The sequence below is a fragment of the Corythoichthys intestinalis genome, chromosome 7 (assembly GCF_030265065.1).
Source record: "Corythoichthys intestinalis isolate RoL2023-P3 chromosome 7, ASM3026506v1, whole genome shotgun sequence".
NCBI lineage: Eukaryota > Metazoa > Chordata > Actinopteri > Syngnathiformes > Syngnathidae > Corythoichthys > Corythoichthys intestinalis.
Window position 1 is genome coordinate 36193614 of NC_080401.1, and position 19389 is coordinate 36213002.

At 39.2% G+C, this 19389-nt stretch overlaps 1 protein-coding gene across 2 annotated transcripts in view; it reads right to left on the minus strand.

Annotated features, from left to right (window-relative positions):
* The window catches only part of lhx4 (LIM homeobox 4), a 46342-nt gene extending 32192 nt beyond the window's left edge, over window positions 1–14150 (minus strand). The window contains exon 1 of one of the 2 annotated variants that reach the window (XM_057841561.1): window positions 13373–14150. The gene's annotated coding sequence lies outside the window, so the exon portion shown is untranslated. Of the gene's footprint in view, window positions 1–2126; window positions 5052–13372 lie in introns of those variants that run through there. The other variant, XM_057841562.1, reaches the window with a different exon arrangement.
* Window positions 14151–19389: the final 5239 nt, after the last annotated feature.

A 19389-nucleotide genomic window follows, 5' to 3' on the forward strand; every position in this document is an offset into this window, starting at 1 on the left:
TATTTATTTTTAAGAAGGGAGGTCATTTTCAACAAAACTATAGCGAGTCAAATAGGGGCATAATATTAATAAGGCTAATTCAACCACCCAAATGAAATAACCCAACATTGTAGTTGCTGTTTCATAACGTCTGTATTTAGATTGTATTAGTATTAAATTATTAAATATCACTGTTACAAAATATACTGGCAAGTGGCGAAATATATAGTCAAATTTAGAGAACTTTGAACGTGGCCTATACTTGAGAAAAGAGCTTTCATATAATTTATTGGGTTTTAATTATATGAAGCTGGATTAAAAACTGAATTTATGTGTACTACAATATATTTGTTAATTAAAGACATGGTCTATACTTAAAAATTAAGATGTTTCATATAATTTAATATTGGTTTGGCACTATGATTTGGTGACTCAATAAAATCAAGCCAACAAGTATCATCTATTCAAAATAACCTATGAATATACTTCAATGCAAACTGTTTTAATTATAGTACAACGAATCTACAAATAAAAGAAGGCTAGGAAACACAATTTTTCCAGCAAAAAAAAAAAAAAAAAAAGAATACATATATGAAAAAGAGTTTGCCTTTTAATAAAAAGCAGTCATTTTTTTCAAAATGCCAAATTATAACCAAAACCTGCCAACAAACCGCATGGGCTAAACTCAAATGTAGAACGGTGCAACACTGCCATCAGCTGGCAATTGTGCGCTGCTAAAATTGCCACCACATTTAAAAATCAGTGCCACAGATTCAGACCCGTCCAGTCTTAACGTAGTTGACGAGTATATTCGTCAAAGATAGTCAAAGAATTGGAAATGCTTTACTACACTTGTTTCTTAACTTACTGCCTGCATGCCATTCATGGTAATAGACGTCCAATCCATTTCAACTCGGACTCGCTGCCGCTGGTATAGCACTGATTGGACCCCTATCAACGTCAAATTTTTACATCTTAATTTCTTCAATGTAAATTTAAAAGAAAATGCCATTTGTTTATATAGTACTATTTTAAGGATTTAGGTGGAATTGCAGGTACTATATGAATAATTATGTAAAAACAAATCTGTGCTTGTCTCCTATTGGCTGCTTCTGACAACTGGGACTTGAAGTGAGATGAACTCGGTTGTCGCTCCCAATTGACTTGACGTGAGGGTATAGGCGACCCTTTCGCCCCCCGCCGCCACTCACAATCACATACACTCTCACACCAGTCTGGCGCAAGCCAAACTACCGTACATCACGTGTTTTTACCATTGCATTATCAATACAGTTTTTTTTGTATTCCTAACAAATACTTGATTTTATTTTAATCATTTGAAAATCCGTAATTATTAATAATGTATATTTATAATGACAATTGCTAATATTTAAGTTTTTTTTTTTAAATGACTAAAAATAATCACATGACCTATTAAGGGTTAAGTGTCAACTTTTAACGTAGCTGTCCACTATTGTGACCACTGTCTCTGAAAGGGTTGAATTTATTGATTTATTTTTTGACAAAATAGTCATCTAAAAATAATTTAGAGAAAATGAAGTGTAAATTTCAAGATTGTTTTAATACATTAAAATGTTGGTTTTTAAAATGACGGCAAAGAAGGGCATAAAGAACGATATTTTATAGTTATGTATGACTACACCCAATAATAAAGAAAAACAATTTTTTTTAATCCAGCCAAAGTTTTATTTTCGTAAATTTTCCAGAATTTCATTAGTAAGATATTTTAAACGGTAAAACATTAGCCATCAAAATTACGCAAAAAATAAAATAAAAAAAATTTTTTTTTTTTTTGCTTATATGACAAATTCTGCCATCCATTTCTTCCCTTGAAAAAATATTCACTAAAATAGAAGCAATAAAGGTGTGCTCGTCCCAATTCCCTCGCATGTGGCGAAAGGCTCAAGCAGTAATTCACATAAAGGTGACTCCTTTGCCACCGCTGTTGACCCGCCACCTCTAATTAGAGCTCATCTTTCACTTTATTGACATCTGCACGCACGCGCACAAACAATACGCCAGCTTTCCCCTAAATAAACCTAAATCCATGCCCGCCTTGGTCATTCACCTCGTAAAAAAACAAAACGCATTGATTTTTGCCGTTTCTGGTGCTGCACGCGCCTTACCGCGTCGGGCCTCCACTTCCGCGTATCCCAGCCGGGAAAAGAGCGCCTCGGCCGGCTTGCTTGCGGCAGCATCCTCGGTCGGTCGCGGCGGAGCTTGGAAGTCGGGAGAGACGCAAGAAGGAGCAGAACCGAAACGGAGAGAGGGAGAAAGGCAAGCAGGCAGGCAGGCGAGCCTCCGAGCTGGAGAAAATGAAATTGCACTTGGGGGGCAAATTGTATTAGGGGGGATAGTTATTGTCTCCTGACAGCTCCTGTCCATTTGGGTAATTAGTCGCCCAGATTGGTCCGACTGTCACAAACGATATTTTGCCCATTCCCTGATTGAACCTGACCCTTTAGAACTACACACTATATTGCATGTGTCGTGTGTGTACGTCTGCGGATGAGGCGTTAATAGGCTGATTGCTGTCTAATAACAGCAAAGTTCAGCCAACTTGTCAAACACTTTCAACCTGATGACCACCTTGGAGCTTTTTACACGCAAAACACATTCATACTACTAATTGCATCACTCTAATATTATTACCTTGTACAATTGGAGTAATTGGCCTTGTAGCCTCATATTATTATGGTCGTAGTGATAGTAGAAGAAATAGTGAAATGTAGGATTATTGAGTTGCATTCTTAGATGGAATATTATGATTATTAATTTATTTCCTATAGTTCAAATTGTAAATGTCAGTTGCAGTATACTATAGCTGTAGTAGCAGTTCCACTAATACTCATATTGGTATCGTAACTTGATATGCATTTTTTTTTTTTTTTTTTTTTGTAGTTATTTATTTTACTAGGAATATAAATGCTTGTGCTATTCTATTGTAAGAGTAGTCATAGTACCAATAATACTTCTAATGGTTGTAGCAGTTGATTTTGGGTTAATTTCTAATTATATAACAGCATAACCTGCATGTAAGTTAATTTTGGGTCAATTTCTAATTGTGAACGGGCATCAAGGCTACATTTCTCACAAATATGAACCTAATTAATTGATAGGCTAAATGATCAATGCAAAATAAATATGACTTGACTTATACTAACTTTCATATGCATTGGTTCAGGTGATAAACCGTTTGATTCAAACCTTTGTTTTCAAAAACTACTAAAGAAACATTTTTGAAAACTTCCAGAATAAATGTCTGAATTTTATTATCAATTTAAATTGCAATATTTGAACATACTGTAACTTAAATTGTATTAAAATACATAACAAATACAAACTTAATAATCTCTAGTCTAAACTATCCATGAATGCAAAAAATAAACATTTAAGACCACTCAACATTGTCTAAATTAAAAAATTAAATATAACTGAAAAAAACTTCTTAGTCAGGGAATAAAAATAGATAAAAATGGAGTCTTCCTTCAGGTAAAACATTACTGCTTTTGTCCACATGCACAGCCAAACTCAACAAAAAAAATGAAAGCTCCTTTGGGGCGCTTTAAGACCACATAAATAAAATAAAAATGAAAATTGGGGAGAAAGGGGTAAACCTTGGTTCACTACATTTCTCACAGTTTAACATTAACAGCAGAAAACACATACAGTGCGGCAAACAAGTATTTGGTCAACCACTAATTGTGCAAGCTCTCCCACTTGAAAATATTAGAGAGGCCTGTAATTGTCAACATGGGTAAACCTCAACCATGAGAGACAGAACGTGGAAAAACCCCAGAAAATCACAGTTTGATTTTTAAAGAATTTGATCAATACCAAAAGTTCATCTCAATACTTTGTTATGTACACTTTGTTGGCAATAACGGAGGCCAAACGTTTTCTGTAACTCTTCACAAGCTTTTCACACACTGTAGCTGGTATTTTGGCCCATTCCTCCATGCAGATCTCCTCTAGAGCAGTGATGTTTTGGGGCTGTCGTTGGGCAACACGGACTTTCAACTCCCACAGATTTTCTATGGGGTTGAGATCTGGAGACTGGCTAGGCCACTCCAGGACTTTGAAATGCTTCTTACGAAGCCTCTCCTTTGTTGTCCTGGCTGTGTGTTTGGGATCATTGTCATGCTGAAAGACCCAGCCACGTCTCATCTTCAATGCCCTTGCTGACGGAAGGAGATTTTCACTCAAAATCTCTCGATACATGGCCCCATTCATTCTTTCCTTTACACAGATCAGCCTTCCTGGTTCCTTTGCAGAAAAACCGCACTAAAGCATGATGTTTCCACCCCAATGCTTCACAGTGGATATGGTGTTCCTCAGATGCAATTCAGTATTCTTTCTCCTCCACACACGAAAACCTGTGTTTCTACCAAAAAGTTCTATTTTGGTTTCATCTGACCATAACACATTCTCCCTAGTCCTCTTCTGGATCATCCAAATGCTCTCTAGCGAACCGCAGACGGGCCTGGACATGTACTTTCTTCTGCAGGGGGACACGTCTGGCAGTGCAGGATTTGAGTCCCTGGCGGCGCATTGTGTTACTGATAGTAGGCTTTGTTACTGTGGTCCCAGCTGTCTGTAGGTCATTCACTAGATCCCCCCGTATGGTTCTGGTATTTTTGCTCACAGTTCTTGTTATCATTTTGACACCACCGGGTGAGAGCTTGCATGGAGCCCCAGATCGAGGGAGATTTTCAGTGGTCTTGTATGTCTTCCGTTTTCTAATAATTGCTCCCACAGTTGATTTCTTTACACCAAGCGTTTTACCTATGACAGATTCAGTCTTCCCAGCCTGGTGCAGGTCTACAATTTTGTCTCGGCCATAGTGGAGTTTGGAGTGTGACTGACTGAAGTTGTGGACAGGTGTCTTTTATACTGATAATGACTTAAAACAGGTGCCATTAATACAGGTAACGAGTGGAGCCTCGTTAAAAGAAGTTAGACCTCTTTGACAGCCAGAAATCTTGCTTGTTTGTAGGTGACCAAATACTTATTTTCCACTCTAATTTGGAATTAAATTCTTTAAAAACCAAACAATGTGATTTTCTTTTTTTTTTTTTTTTTTTTTTTTCCCACATTCTGCGTCTCATGGTTGAGGTTTACTCATGTTGACAATTACAGGCCTCTCTAATCTTTTCAAGTAGGAGAACTTGCACAATTGGTGGTTGACTAAATACTTATTTGCCCCACCGTATGAGAGGACACTTCTCTAAGCAGCTTTCAACTCCAGTTTTGCATGTTAGCAAATTCACATAGTTTAATGTTATGCTAACTCAGATGTAAGTCAGAGTTTCATTTGCAAAAATTGTGGTGTGTTCCCCACCACCACATTGACATCTTTTTACACTACTTTCAGTGGCTGCTGCTGGCCGAATAAAACTTCTAATACCCCTCCTCTTCGAAAGGGGTGAATCAGGTGACATGTTGTCGACATGTTGTTTAAGTCATCAGCCAATCAAACAAGCGTTTGAGGGGGGGGGGGGGGGGGGTTGGACTGGCACATTCAGCAAGTGAAAAGGTGTAAATCTGTAAGTCTGACCATAATTGAAATAATTCACTTAAGAATAGTAAAGTCAATTCTATCCTTACAAAATATGGGAAGACAATCTAAATCACATATATATCTGAACTCATTATATAATGCAAATAAGGTTGCTTAAAAGTTGGTGGGGACAATTTGAGCATCCTGAAAAGTTCCTAGTGTTATGTCCCTAAGTCCCTATGCAAACCTATGCCCTTGAGTGCTGTAGTAGAATAGTAGCAGTTGTTGTATAGCAGCAAGATAGGTACATATTACTGTCAATGATTATAATTTTTATAATCCATCATTTATTTGGAAGTTTGATTTAGATGGGTTACAAGGTTTCATTTTTCTCTGTAATTATTTTGAGTTGTCGGAAGCCCATTGTGACTTCTCTGCGAAAAGTACCATGCAAATTTTACCTACTTACTAGAACACTGTACGATTGTTGTTAATATTACCATTAGTCGTGGAAGTAACAATTATTTGGACTTTTATTGATAATTTCACATTGGAAGTATCAAGTTCAATTAACCGTACTGCAACCATTGTCAATTTAGGGGTAATGTTTATCTGATAAGTAAAATATTGACAAATAACACTGATGCAAAAATGTAAACATCCATTATAATATAATCCGCATTCCATTTAAAACAAATCAATATGTATCATTGAGTAATTATTAAAATATGATTATGTTAGTATTGTATTATGATTTTGAATCTCGGGATTTTTTTCTTGTATAACACCCATAAAATGAAATTATTAACGTGCACGTTCATGACCTAGAAGGCAAAGATCCACAAGACAAATAAACTGAATTTGGGTTCAGTAACAATGAAGTGTAAAAATGTGATTTGTGCATAATTTGCCACATGCAATACAAATGTTACTTTATATAGAATAATTTTAGATATTTAAAATAATAATAATGTGCGGCCTGAGCATATTTTGCCATGATCAATAACAAATATAACTCTAAATAAAGTCAAATAATTTTTGAAAAATAAAAAAAATACAATAAAAAAATAAAGCAAATGGCGTACCGCACGCGGCTATTTTTAGACCGTGACGTCGCAGTCAAGCCATCTCTTTAACTGAACATTTTTATGTTCTTCCACATCTTTGCCAGTCAATTTGGCACCAGGCACATCATTTTCGGAGAGAATTGGTTGGTTTAGCTCTGTAAACATTTCCTTCGTACACGATTTCCATTCATTTCCTATTAGGGACAAACGGTGGCTTGTCCTTACTTAGCAACAGTAGCTAATGTCATGAATATTAATGAGCGGAAGTGACTTGTTGCTTGCGGTACGCCATTGTAATTTCTTTTTTTTAATGGTTGAATCGGCGTATTTTGCACTGGAAATTTTATGTTTTATTTTTTTAATGATAAATTTGGGCAATTTTCTTAAGTTAGCCGAAGTGAAACAGCAACACTATTTCACTGAGTGCCATTGAGAGCACTAAACGTCCGATCTATTTCAAGTGGGAGGGTGGCAGCGAATGAACGTTCGTTCATTCGCTGCCAACCCTCCCACTTGAAATAGATGGGACGTCTACTTGTAATAAACTCATTTAAATTCACAGCAGAAAGATGATTGCACGCCATGTGATAGGACCTGTGGAACCGACAATAGGAAGTACTTAATGCAGATGCAAAACAAACCTCGACCTACATGTTGGATGTGTGACGCGGCTGAAAGCCTCATTGGCGGGCGTCGCCTGTACGAGCAGTAAAATGAGATGGACGTGACCCCGGTTGACTCTTGCTTTTAAAAGGCGGAATTTTGAAACCGAAGGGGGCCCCGGGGCTTATATTTGGTTGTGATATATACCAATACAATATATTAACCTCCTTTTCTTCATAATGTATTCAGCCAGCACCCCCTCTTCCTCCTTTCTGCCCACAGCGGCAAGCTTTATAGTATTATTAAAGTCAGAAAGAGAGATGACAGAAAAATGCATCAAGGTTCCCTCCTGCATCCTAATATCAATAGCAGCGGGGTAATAAACACGCAGGCCGGGCTCATGGCGCGGAGGAGCCACTATAAAAGCTTACATCTTCTAATTTATGGAAGGCAACAACAGGCCAGCAAGGTGACGTTTTTACCCTTCAGTGTGTGGTTGGGGGTATCGCTAAAACTTTGGGGGAACTTTTAGCAGCATCAGAAAAGATCATGTTTTCCTCCTTGTATTATGTTGACTGTACAGTTGTGGTCAAAAGTTTACATACACTTGTGAAGAACATAACTCTCTTGAGTTTCCAGTGATTTCTACAACTCTGATTTTTCTCTGATAGAGTGATTGGAACAGATACTTCTTTGTCACAAAAAACATTCATGAAGTTTGGTTCTGTATGACTTTATTATGGGTGAACAGAAAAAAGTGATCAAATCTGCTGGGTCAAAAATACACATACAGCAGCGCTAATATTTAGTAACATGTCCCTTGTCCATTTTCACTTCAATTGGGCACTTTTGCTAGCCATCCACAAGCTTCTGGTTGAATCTTTGACCACTCCTCTTGACAGAATTGATGCAGTTCAGTTAAATTTGATTGCTTTCTGACATGGACTTGTTTCTTCAGCATTGTCCACAAGTTCTCAATGGGACTTTGGGAAGGCCATTCGAAAACCTTAATTCTAGCCTGATTTAGCCATTCCATTACCACTTTTGATGTGTGTTTGGGGTCATTGTCCTGTTGGAACACCCAACTGCGCCCAAGACCCAATCTTCGGGCTGATGACGTTAGGTTATCTTGAAGAATTTGAAGGTAATCCTCCTTCTTCATGATCCAATTTACTCTCTGTAAAGCACCAGTTCCATTGGCAGCAAAACAGCCCCACAGCATAATACTACCACCACCGTGCTTGACTGTAGGCATGGTGTGCTTGGGGTTAAAGGCCTCACCTTTTCTCCTCCAAACATATTGCTGGGCATTGTGGCCAAACAGCTCGCTTTTTGTTTCGTCTGACCACAGAACTTTCCTCCAGAAGGTCTTATCTTTGTCCATGTGATCAGCAGCAAACTTCAGTCGAGCCTTAAGGTGCCGCTTTTGGAGCAAGGGCTTCCTTCTTGCATGGCAGCCTCTCAGTCCATGGAGATGCAAAACACGCTTGACTGTGGACACTGACACCTGTGTTCCAGCAGCTTCTAATTCTTGGCAGATCTGCTTTTTGGTGATTCTCGGTGGAATCTTCACCCTCCTGACCAATTTTTCTCTCAGCAGCAAGTAATAGGTGATGCGTTTTCTTCCTGATCGTGGCAGTGACAAAACAGTGCCATGCACTTTAAACTTACAAACAATTGTTTGCACTGTTGCTCTTGAGACCTGCAGCTGCTTTGAAATGGCTCCAAGTGACTTTCCTGACTTGTTCAAGTCAATGATTCGCTTTTTCAGATCCATGTATGTGTATTTTTTACCCAGCAAATTGGATCACTTTTTCTGTTAACCCATAATAAAGTCATAAAAGAACCAAACTTCATGAATGTTTTTTGTGACAAAGAAGTATCTGTTCCAATCACTCTATCAGAGAAAAATCAGAGTTGTAGAAATAACTGGAAACTCAAGAGAGTTATGTTCTTCACAAGTGTATGTAAACTTTTGACCACAACTGTATATGGGCCAAAGCATCCTTAACTCTGACGCCCCTTTCACATACACTTGAACACCGTTTAAGTCTGGGCGGGCCTCGTCTGTGAAAGCAATTTCCCGAGTCCACCGACACAGAGATTACGCGGGCATTTAACGGGTCGCGTTATAGTATAATGTCCGGGACTTTCCCGGGACGAGGTGTATGTGAATGTAAGCGTTAAATTCCCGGGTCACAGCACGATGGATGATGACATAAATATCATGGCGGGCCGATCGCCACCTCCTCTTTCTTCGCAGTAAGACGAAAAGCGGTAAACAAACATTGTAATTATCAACACAACGAGCTAGAAATAGTTACATTAAACTGAAAACATAACGAAATTAAATTGCTACTGGATCGTACAGCTGAATAAGGCCAGAAAACAAAGGAGGGACGCGTTCAAGGGTTTATTAAATTCAAACAAAAATACACGCAATCGCGGAAAAGGGGGAATAAAACAATGGGTCCATGACAGTACTGTAGGTCGACGGGGATCAATATTACTAACCTAAGCAGTAGGCAGAGAGCCGATAAAACAACAAAATAAATACCAGCACAACAAAGAGGATTTCAAAAAATGCACGAAATTCGAAAATACAAGGTATCGAATGACGTCCAGCTAGTTAATGTTGATGTGCTTGAATTGGCTGCAGTTAGGACGTTGGGAACACTCCCACAACCGGAAAACACTATCTGACCAACAGAATGTGACAGCTGATGCAGACCAAAAATGACGTAATGTCCAGGTTACAAATCGAGCCGAGACTCCAGCCCGGGATGAATCAAGCCACTTTCACACATACAACCCGGTTTATTCCTGGGACATTTTCCCATGTGTGAAAGCCATGACACGGCAAAATCATTAACAGTAGAAAACATATACAGTGCGGCAAATAAGTATTTAGTCAACCACTAATTGTGCAAGTTCTCCCACTTGAAAATATTAGCGAGGCCTGTAATTGTCAACATGGGTAGACCTCAACCATGAGAGACAAAATGTGGAAAAAAACCCAGAAAATCACATTGTTTGATTTTCAGAGAATTTATTTGCAAATCATGGTGGAAAATAAGTATTTCGTCAATACCAAAAGTTCCTTTCAATACTTTGTTATGTACCTTTTGTTGGCAATTACGGAGGCCAAACGTTTTCTGTAACTCATCACAAGCTTTTCACACACTGTTGCTGGTACTTTGGCCCATTCCTCCATGCAGATTTCACCGCTGTTCCAGCGATTGAGTCTGGCGACCGTCCGGCGGATCAAATTTGGAAGGCGGAGCAAGCCACAGCAAACAGACAGAGGAGTGGACCAATCAGCGACGGGCAGATTTGACGTTGTTAACGCGACAAGTAATTAGCGAGAGCGGAGAATGGAGTTTATTCAACATGGCTACCGCTAGACATGTTGAATGTTGTCAATGACTTGTTTCGATGTGTTTTTGGTAATTTAAAACTGGTTTTACCGTGGATTGGAACATATTCTCGGCTCTCCCGTTCGCCATCTGTGTTGTTGTAGACACGACTTTCGGCGCGCAAGAGTGACATTACTCGTTAAGAACACGTCACGCCAATAAACAAATCTGATTGGACGATTGATTTTGTACCTTGCTTGAGAGGCCGTTAATGTGCTGGGTCCCAGACTATTTCTCACAGTGCTTGAAAAATACAGGGAGAATAGTCTGGCTGTGCCAGGCAAGATCTCCTCTCGAGCAGTGATGTTTTGGGGGCTGTCGTTGGGCAACACTTGTTGGGACTTTCAACTCCCTCCAGAGATTTTCTATGGGGTTGAGATCTGGAGACTGGCTAGGCCACTCGAGGACCTTGAAATGCTTCTTACGAAGCCACTCCTTTGTTGCCCTGGCTGTGTGTTTGGGATCATTGTCATGCTGAAAGACCCAGCCATGTTTCATCTTCAATGCTTTTGCTGATGGAAGGAGATTTTCACTCAAAATCTCTCGATACATGGCCCCATTCATTTTTTTCCTTTACACAGATCAGTCGTCCTGGTCCCTTTGCAGAAAAACAGCCCCAAAGCATGATGTTTCTACCCCCATGCTTCACAGTGGGTATGGTGTTCTTTGGATGCAATTCAGTATTCTTTCTCCTCCAAACACGAGAACCTGTGTTTCTACCAAAAAGTTCTATTTTGGTTTCATTTGACCATAACATATTCTCCCAATCCTCTTCTGGATCATCCAAATGCTCTCTAGCGAACTGCAGACGGGCCTGGACGTGTACTTTCTTCAGCAGGGGGACACGTCTGGCAGTTCAGGATTTGAGTCCCTGGCGGCGCATTGTGTTACTGAGTTCACAGTGGGTATGAGGTCAACAAGCTGTTTGGGAGGCATGCACGGAGAAAACCTTTCCTCACTCACAATCATAAACGCAAACGTCTGGAGTTCACCAAGCGGTATTGGGGCTTCAACTGGGACCGTGTGCTTTGGTCAGATGAGACCAAGATTGAGCTTTTTGGCAACAAACACTCTAAGTGGGTCTGGCGTGCCACGAAAGATGCGCATGCTGAAAAGCACCTCATACCAACTGTGAAGTATGGGGGTGAGTCAGTGATGCTGTGGGGCTGTTTCGCTTCCAAAAGCCCTGGGAACCTTGTTAGGGTGCATGGCATCATGAATGCTTTGAAATACCAGGACATTTTAAATCAAAATCTGTTGCCCTCTGCCCGAAAGCTGAAGATGGGTCGTCACTGGGTCTTTCAGAAAGACAATGACCCTAAACATATGGCCAAATCTACACAGAAATGGTTCACCAGACACAAAATCAAGCTCCTCCCATGGCCATCTCAGTCCCCAGACCTCAACCCCATTGAAAACCTGTGGGGTGAGCTGAAGAGGAGAGTACAGAGGAGAGGACGATCTGGATGATTTAGAGCGATTCTGCAAAGAGGAATGGCTGAAGATCCCTCTTTCTGTCTTTTCCCATCTTGTGAAACATTATAGAAGATTAGCTGCTGTTTTGTTGGCAAAAGGGGGTTGTACAAAGTATTAACACCAGGGGTGCTAATAATTGTGAGACACATTATTTGATGTCAAATAATTATTTCTTCATGTGGGATTTTTTCCCCACTGAATAAATGCACTTGTATTGAAGGTTGGATTTGTCTTTTTTTCCCCATTAAAGTGATCCTCTAACTTAAATACATGTAGGCTCTAATAAACCACAATTGTTCTCTTGTACTAAAATATGTTGTTAGAAACACAAAATGTTAATACAATGGCAATATTTTATAGTATTTAGTCCATATTTTGACTGTTAGTTGGCGCCATGGTTTGCGGGCTCGCAGTGATGACGTCATTGGGATCTTACCAAATGTGTAGCGTGTTCAACAATTGCTTATTGCTGCCTAAACTCGCGAAGTAAAATGCCACGATGTGCTGCTTTTGGATGCAATTTCCAGTCAAATGGAAACAAGGGGAGTGAAGTGAGTGGTCAAGGTGGAATTATTATTTTTAGTGAATAAATGTGCATAAGTGGAAGTTTCTCCCCCTTTTTGGTCCCTGTATGCACGTATCCTACACACCACGTGTTACAACTGGCACCCGAACATTTTCCTTGGATCCTCAGTCAAGTAAGGGATCCGTCTATTTTCTGGATCCGACGGTCCCACCACGTCTCCAATATTGGTTTTGGATCTGTCCATTTTTTTGATTTGTCGGTCCCACAGCGGCTTTTCGGATCAGTCTATTTTGTGGAATCGACGGCTGCGACATTGCCATGGGATCGGTCTAATTCCTGGATCTTCGAGTGAGTAAAAAACGCGGATTTGGATTACTATTGATATCTTTTATGTTGACTATTCTTCGTGGGAGTTTTCCCCAAATCATACTAAATAATTAAAGCACTATGGCACGGTACACTGACGACAGTGACTCTGACGTGGACCTGACAACAATGTTGGAGTTCGTCAGGGAACACGTGTTTGCGTACTGCTGAGCTCCCGATTGAAGAGTGGTCAAGGTGGAAATATTATTTTTTGTGAATAAATGTGCATAGTGGAAGCTTCTCCCCTTTTTGGTACTTTTATACACGTATCCTAGCTACCATGCATTTCAATGTAAAAGACATGGATTACACAAGGTGTGCTCTTTGGCCTGTACTGTATGTAAAGCACACGACAGCTCTGGATGCTAACAATCTATATAATTATATTGGGATAAGTTTGAAAACGCAATATACTTACCTTGAATATCTGCTAATAAAGTGTTCCAAAAGTGTGTAAAGAGTTCCAAACAGCATACACTCTCGCTCCCGACCGGAGTTCCAAACAGCATACACTCTCACATCACCAGTTTTGCTTTTGTCTTATCAGGTATTTGCTGCACGCATTTTCCCCTGAAGCTTGTCTTGTGAACGACCGACAGTGCTGTCCTGCTCTTCTCTTTTCAGATCTGGTTCAAATAGGAAGGGTAGAACTGACGACATGTTGTGAAAGCTAACAAGTGACACGCTGGAATTTCGCAACGGGACCAGTGACGTCACGCACTGCGACGTAACAAGAATGGCGACCTATCACTTAAAATAATTTTACAAACTTTATTAAAAAAAAAAACATTAAGAGGGGTTTTAATATCAAATTATTATAACTCATACTAACATTTATCTTTTAAGAATTACTTGTGAGGATCCCTTTGAGGTCCCATATTATTTAGAAAAAAAAAATATTAGAAGCTAAAAAACACATAATTATTTTAAATCCAATAATTATGGAGGGCACTGTATTTGTAAATGCTAGTTTTAGATTTGGAGTGGTAAGGCAACATCTGAAAACAATGTAAACTGTTACGCAGAAGGGAACTTCCCCTTAGCCTTTAAATGTATGTGCTGAGTGATCATCACAAACCGAATGTAAATCGTAGCATTAGCATAGCATTTGCGTTCACATTAGCATTTGGCTAATGCTTACAGCGAGCATCGTCTTAAAACCTCTTGGACAACTTTTATACATACAGTTCATGGCACACAGCAATATTTACACTAAATATAGGAACACTAGATTTGACAGGATTAATTCATGCACATTAATGCTGTCAAAGTTAAAACTTTAACATTGGTGCAGCCACGATTAAATGACTGATGAAATTATTCAATTATTTTGAATATCAAGGAATCGTTTAAAGACATTGTTTACCTAAAAATGTCCAAATCCTCTTATTTTGAGCCTCTTAAGAGTAAATATTCAGATTTCTCTAGTCAGCTATGAAAACAAAATTTTAATCTTTGAATTTAATCAAAATTGGATATTTGGAAACATCCGCTTTTACTTTGAAAAAGAGTGATACTTACATAATTACATAGTATTCAGTCCAACTTTTCTCAGTGACATTTTTGGTTATAGTGCAGATTTACAGCTAAAATGTTAACAATAATAACATTATTCATACATTTAACTGATTAGTTGACTAATCACAAAATGGATTCGTTGACTTTAAAAGTAATTCTTTGCGGCAGACCCAATAGATACAGTGGGGCAAATAAGTATTAAGTCAACCACTAATTGTGCAAGTTCTCCCACTTGAAAATATTAGAGAGGCCTGTAATTGTCAACATGGGTAAACCTCAACCATGAGAGACAGAATGTGGGAAAAAACAACTAGAAAATCACATTGTTTGATTTTTAAAGAATTTATTTGCAAATCATGGTGGAAAATAAGTATTTGGTCAATACCAAAAGTTAATCCCAATACTTTGTTATGTACCCTTTGTTGGCAATAACGGAGGTCAAACATTTTCTGTAACTCTTCACAAGCTTTTCACACACTGTTGCTGGTATTTTGGCCCATTCCTCCATGCAGATCTCCTCTAAAGCGTGATGTTTTGGGGCTGTCGTTGGGCAACACGGACTTTCAACTCCCTCCTCACCCCGTGGCGTCAAAATGATAACAAGAACGCTGAGCAAAAATCCCAGAACCACACTGGGGGACCTAGAGAATGACCTACCGAGAGCTGGGACCACAGTAACAAAGGCTACTATCAGTAACACAATGCGCCGCCAGGGACTCAAATCCTGCACTGCCAGATGTGTCCCCCTGCTGAAGAAAGTACACGTCCAGGCCCGTCTGCATTTCGCTAGAGAGCATTTGGATGATCCAGAAGAGGACTGGGAGAATGTGTTATGGTCAGATGAAACTAAAATAGAACTTTTTGGTAGAAACACAGGTTCTCGTGTTTGGAGGAGAAAGAATACTGAATTGTATCCGAAGGACACTATACCCACTGTGAAGCATGGGGGTGGAAACATCATGCTTTGGGGCTGTTTTTCTGCAAAGGGACCAGGACGACTGATCTGTGGAAATGAAAAAATGAATGGGGCCATGTATCAAGAGATTTTGAGTGAAAATCTCCTTCCATCAGCAAAGGCATTAAAGATGAGACGTGGCTGGGTCTTTAAGCATGACAATGATCCCAAACACACAGCCAGGGCAACAAAGGAGTGGCTTCGTAAGAAGTATTTCAAGGTCCTCGAGTAGCCTAGCCAGTTTCCAGATCTCAACCCCATAGAAAATCTGTGGAGGGAGTTGAAAGTCTGTGTTGCCCAACGACAGCCCCAAAACATCACTGCTCTAGAGGAGATCTGCATGGAGGAATGGGCCAAAATACCAGCAACAGTGTGTGAAAAGCTTGTGAAGAGTTACAAAAACCATTTGGCCTCCATTATTGCCAACAAAGGGTACATAATAAAGTATTGGGATTAACTTTTAGGATTGACCAAATACTTATTTTCCACCATGATTTGCAAATAAATTCTTTAAAAATCAAACAATGTGATTTTCTGTTTTTTTTTTCCACATTCTGTCTCTCATAGTTGAGGTTAAACCATGTTGAAAATTACAGGCCTCTTTAATATTTTCAAGTGGGAGAACTTGCACAATTAGTGGTTGACTAAATACTTATTTGCCCCACTGTATGTATTCATGTAGTATAATAATCGTGTGAGGTTATTGTGATTAATCCTGATTAATCCCACCGTTCACAGAAAATAATTACTCTAAAGTAGAATATAGCATACGTTTTTTTTAATGGTACTGCCATATGTATGAAAAGTGTAGGGTGAAGTGTGGCATTTCTTGGGCAAACAAAATTTCTTCTGCAGTAGTTTAATAAAATATTTAGTAGTATGTAGGGCTGCAACGATTAATCGAGTAACCCAAGTAATTCGATTAGGAAAAAAAGCTTCGGATCAAATTTAGCTGCTTCGAGGACTCGTTTAATTAGAGTAGCGTTGTAATGGTTTATTTTGAAAGTGTTTGCATTTAGTTTTATTGATTTGGGTGCATACACTGCCCTCTTGTGGCATAAGTGAATACGATATAACTCATTTAACATGGCTGAACCCAGCTGCTCCCTGTTAAGACCAACATAAGCTTAAGTTTTTGTCTGAGCTAGTATGTTTTTTTTGCATTCGTAATTTGGTTTATTGGTATATTTAGCAGTTTTTTTTTTTTGGTGGGAATATTTGAATAATTTGTTAAGAACATTGTAAAAAAAAAAAAAAAAAAAAAAAAAAAAAACGTTAGCATTTTATAGCATTTAAGATAGTGGACTTTTGCTATATGTAAGTTGGCCAAATGTTTTTTTGTTGTACTTAATCATTGATTTTCTTATGCCGTTTGAAGCTAAACTGACTCAGTTATTTGAATTTTTAAATGAAAGTGCAATTCTTCATAGTGTGAAGAAACTCTTATTTTGTACTCGCATTTAATGCTCTTTTGTTAGTGCAATTTATTTTACAACGCATTAAGTGTTCCTAATCCGATTACTCGATTATTCGAACTAGCTAGTTTATAATCGATTACTAAAATAATCGATAGCTGCAGCCCTAGTAATATGTAATCGAAGCAAACATTGCCAAAGCTAGGTGCAAAGTTGTCAAGAGTTGGCCCTTAAGCACATTTTGGTCCCTCGCGAGTGATCTGTTAATCTGTTTAAACGTTACCTTCGTTCACGCTTGAGCCACATTGAGCTGCAAACTAATGATTCCTAATGACGAGCACGCTGGCAGCGGTGCGCTCTTATTGCTCGGCGTCACTGCCAAGTCTGAGGAGTTGCGGTTCACTCCGAGGACACGCCGGGTCCCATCCAAAATGAGGATTTGTTTTGTTTTCATATCAAGCAGTGAGGAAGTGGGGGTTCTGACTTACATACTGAAGTGTGTAAATCACCAATTCACGATGTTACAATATTGATTTATTGGACACCGATACGATATTTGACACAAGTGCAAAGTCTTTCATGATTCGTTTTCGATTCAAGGCCCCCCGTTCCAGTGTTTTGGTTTTTCATTCGATCATTCCTTAACCAACTGACTTATCGATTCAGATCGATATATTGTAGGATTATAAATCAAAGTGCCATGATTCAATTTTGGGGCGATTCAAGAAGTTTTGCATTTTATTGGATCATTGCTTAACCTATCAATGTCTTGATCCAGATTGATGCGGGTGTAAATCACCAATTTCAAGAAAACAAGGTACGATATCGGTCCTTTGGACACAATAAAGTATTTGCCGATATTACAAAATCTGCCACGATTCAATTTCGGTCTGATTCAAGGGCCTCCAATGTTTTGTGTTTCGATTGATTTCATGAGATTGTTGCTTACCCCATCTATGTATCGATCCAGATCAATGTTTCGTTAGACCCCTAGTTTTTTGAGTTAATGTTGAAGACTGGCAGAGCAGTCCTGCAAGGCGAATCTAACGCTTCTTTGAAGGTATAACCCGTTTGCTTCAAGCGCCGGCCAGTCTTGCACGAGGCGTCATGCTGCTCATGCCCAAGAAGTGGATGAGGAGATGATCGTGTTTGTGTTTTCACTGGGGAACATGAGGAGACTTCAATCCAATGTTCCAGGAAACACAAAGCTCAAGATCACAAGCGTCCCCTCCGATGAGTCCGTGGTAATCCCGGCCGCATCGGAGCGTCATCCATTTATCCTTCGCGCGTTCTTTCATCCAGCTCGACCCCTCTCCGTCCTCACCCCGAGGGAGCCCCGGTGGAGTCCACCTCCACGTGTGTGCGAGGGGAAGAAGGCCCGTGAAAGCCGATTGCGTTTTAATAAAGTTTATTATCTGCGGGGAGCTAATCCTCAAGGGTAATCTCTCCCCCAAAAGGAAAGCTGGATTATTCACTTGCTTTAATCCCAATGAAATTGTTAGGATTTAGCCTGTACTGCACAGCAGATGGCAACAGGCTTTTTCCTTCAACCTTGTGATGATTTAACCCCCCTCACCTCCCACTGCTCCCTCATTTCGACATGGAACGCCCTGCTGTTTCTTGCCCCCACTCCTCAAAACAACCTCTTTTAAACTCAATTCACTACCATTGAACATTTGAAAGCGACAGACATACAATCAATTACACTGTAAAAAATAAAGTTAGCCGCATTAAAAATTTCAAGTCAAACTATTCTACTTGCATATAAAAGTTTTGATGCAAGTTATTGCTAGCTGAATTGATGTCAAGTAGGCAGAATTTAATATTTTAAGTAAACTGGATTTATATTAACTTTTTCATGCACGAATTACAAAATTGTTAAACTCTTACAGGGCCCACATTTATCTCAATGGCTGCCATTGACGGCGCTAGACCATAGGCGGAGTTTGACTTTTGTGGGGGGAGGGGCAAAACATGTTGATGACTCCGAAATGCAGAGTCAGCAATAAAATTAACTTACTATATATACACACATACACATTATATATATATGGCGGAAAACACAGACGACTGAAAAAGCAGTTTCTGCTCTTGCAACCCTCTATAAAATAAACTGCTGAATTTTAAGCCAAAAGAACTGTTGTGTTTGATAGAACCATATGTCTATATGCTGCCATAGCAGATCCATGGCATATTAAGCCCCGGAGGTATTTTTAATTGGTCCCTTTTACCTTGGAACCCCCCGTTTACAGACGTCGCGCAACCGCTTTTGTTTCAACCCAGCCATAAAAAGGTAAGTAATTATATTGATCATTCAAAATGTCTGTCATTTTTAGTTTAGAATCATTATTCGATGTCCAATATTTCATTAAAAAAAAAAAAAAAAAAAAAAAAAAAAGACTAACATTATTCACTCGCATATTTTAAACTTTTAAACAAATTACGTCAGAATGAAAAAATTTGTGTCTGTAAAAAAGTCACGGATATCTGTCTCATAACTATCGCTTAATTGTATTTTTTTTGTTACTTTCGCATTTTCCCCAATAT